Raw genomic sequence first — 3,398 nt, 5'->3', positions numbered from 1 at the left:
AAGTTAAACCTGTACTGAATAATATAGAAATGATGAGCAAGAATATATATTATTTCTTTGATTAAAAGTTTAGGAGCATTTGTAAATTTATTTATTTGTTTTAAATAAACTATAAAACTCCAATAAATATTCTTATTCATCTAAATTTAACATGTCAGTAAATGCCTAAGGCAGAGTACTCTTGTTTCTGTCCTTACACATGCATGGCAGACTTTCACCAAAGCTGTTGAAGGAAAGCACACTGGATAGCATGGACAGCCCATGATGCAGTTCTGAGGTGCTGTCTAAAAAATGCACACACTTGCTGGGGGGCTGCTTGACAGACTATACACAAAATGAAAAAATACACTATTGAAGCTACAAATCTTGTTGTTTATTTTGTGCATAATATTTTCACAATTCGAGACTACAAAGATTTTTTTTTCTGCATATCTGTAGCTTTTACATTTTGAATGAGCAATGGTAATTTTATGCTGTAGAATTTATGACCATGTGTTAAGGTAGAAAAAATAGTAAGTAGTACCTGTGTAACATCGCTAACTATTTAGAGGCTAAGGCTGACATGTTAAAGAAGTGCCACCATTGTACAGGAATCTGGGCATGTTGGGGCCTAAACCTCCAACGGACGGAATTACAGTCAGTGTAGCTCAGTAAACATTAGACAAATAATTGAACCGTCAAGAGCTACATGCATATGCAAGACATGACAACTCTTGATGTTAATGTTTGCAACACGGAACAACACACATGAGAAGGTGTATGATGTGAGAGGTGAGTCCCAGGAGAGACACCCCTGAAACCTCTCCCTGCACAAGCTCAGGCCATCACATGGTCTTCAGAGCCTTCTTTGTTTATACTGTATATGATTTATTGTTTCATAAAACTTTATAATTTTAACATTTGATAACCAAGAAAATAAACACTCCATTTTAACTGGTATGAAGTAATACTTAACAATTTTAATATGTAACAACCTTGACACAAGGACCACAATACCATACATGAGTAATGATTTTTTGTATATATATATATATATATATATATATATATATATATATATATATATATATATATATATATATATATATATATATATATATATATATATATATATATATATATATATATATATATATATATATATATATATATATATATATATATATATATATATATATATATATATATATATATATATATATATATATATATATATATATATATATATATATATATATATATATATATATATATATATATATATATATATATATATATATATATATATATATATATATATATATATATATATATGTGTGTGTGTGTGTGTGTGTGTGTGTGTGTGTGTGTGTGTGTGTGTGTGTGTGTGTGTGTATATATATATATATATATATATATATATATATATATATATATATATATATATATATATATATATATATAATTAATGCCCAATGAGTAGCTGTGATATGAAATGTATATTGTTTATCCTTATGCCATACATGTAGTTCAGTTTTAAAAGATTATTGCACAGAGTAGTGTATATAGCACTATGTATCACAATCATATTTGAAAATTCCATCTCTTCCTTTCCTTGACCAAGGAAGAAAAATGATGGCCATAAACCTCATATTCTGCCTACAGATTCTCCTGTTATCAATAAATTGCCAATATTATGGATGATGTTTCAAGAGAAAAGAGGTTCTATGTGATCTAAACATTTTTACTCCAGGTTGGACGATACAGTAACCACTGCAGTTGTTGGTGGTGTACTGATCCAGATAGATAGAAACTATCAGACAAGCAGGATTGAGAGGAAGCTTCTAGTTGTTGACTAATCTAAAGTCTGCAGGAAGCATGTTAATGGAATGAAATCTAATTAGGTATAGTTTGTTTTTAGAAGCAGATATGAACTTTTCAGCCATCTTTATTTTCTTTGGTAGATTATGCACTAACAAAGCAAAAGGTTTTAGAGATGAAGGCAGAAGAAATTTCAGAATGTGCAATGATATGGAAATGATGCTGAAATGGTTTTCACTTTTAACCTTATGTAAAAGTAACAATGTTTGATTGCTAAACAGGTTTATGAATGGTTCATGTATTGCACTATGATACAAATATGAAAGAAAGGTTTAGCACATGAGGTGGACAGAAGAATTAAGATTCTTAGCATAGTGAACAATCTTTTGTAATACAGTATGATGCACACATAGCAATCAGAAAGTCATTATGTTCATCACATCTTATGTTAGTGATGAGTGCGATATCTTACCCATATGGTAGATGGTAAAAAGGCAAGTAAATAATCTTTGGGTATTAAAGGCAATATATGTATCTTTTTAATATTATTGGAATTTTCATCTGTAAAATTGAGCTTTTTTATGCTTTATGTGGATATAAATATTAGCATATAAATAAGATTTGTGCTAGATTTTTGTTGAAAGTTTATATTATTACAATGACAGGATGTTGAGTTATCTTTCTTTACTTAGTCTTCATGGTCAGTAAACAGTAATATCTCCCAATACCAGGTAGTTTTCCACATTATGAGGTTCTAATAATACCTCATTCTGATATGATCTTTCCTCTTTCACTCTAAAAGAAAAGATTTTTGAGGTTACAGGCCTACAGGCCAAGGCAACAGAGATGAGCACAGTGGTATAATGCTGTATAGCATATTTCCACATTATTCTGTACATTATGAAGATTAATCTTCATAGCAAGCAGTAGTATAAATCGACGAGGCCAAAAATGATATCCTATCTATTTAAGAAGTATCCTCTTGCATCAAGTCAGATGTGCATGATATTCCCTCATTTGTAAATATCTCTGATGCTGTATCATATAAATCTGTCAATTATCCATATCAATGGAACTTTTAATTTGTTGCTTCAATGCTTCAGTTTTCTTTAAGCTTTCCCATGTTATGATGTGTATCTCACATTTACGTTTCTGTATTTTCCTATTTGTTATTATACCTTTTATTATTACCAAGTAATGGAAACAGTTTATAATAAAGTGAAGTAATTTTTTAATGAACTTAAGAAAGTTCTCATTTTGGCATAGAGCCATCATTCATCTCCATTGTAGTATCATTGTTTGATAGATATTATTAATACATATACATATACTTCCAAATAAATTCTTTATTTATATTCCATATTAAGGTCTCTTTAAAGAAGTTAGTTGAGAAAAAATATTCCAAAATATTGATGTTAGAATGAAAAATAATACAGTATTTTAAGTTTCAAGCAAAGAACCCATGACCTGAAAATTACTGTCCTATGCAATCATGATTGTGCAAAAAGCAGTGCTGTTTGTATATTAAAGAAAGTTGACAGACACCAAGTTTATGAAGAGATTTGAGATCATGATATCAAAAGGTTTTTAAATAATTA

Source organism: Portunus trituberculatus, chromosome 47 (genome assembly GCF_017591435.1).
Source record: "Portunus trituberculatus isolate SZX2019 chromosome 47, ASM1759143v1, whole genome shotgun sequence".
Taxonomy (NCBI): Eukaryota; Metazoa; Arthropoda; class Malacostraca; order Decapoda; family Portunidae; genus Portunus; species Portunus trituberculatus.
Note: the sequence above shows the minus strand (reverse complement) of the source record.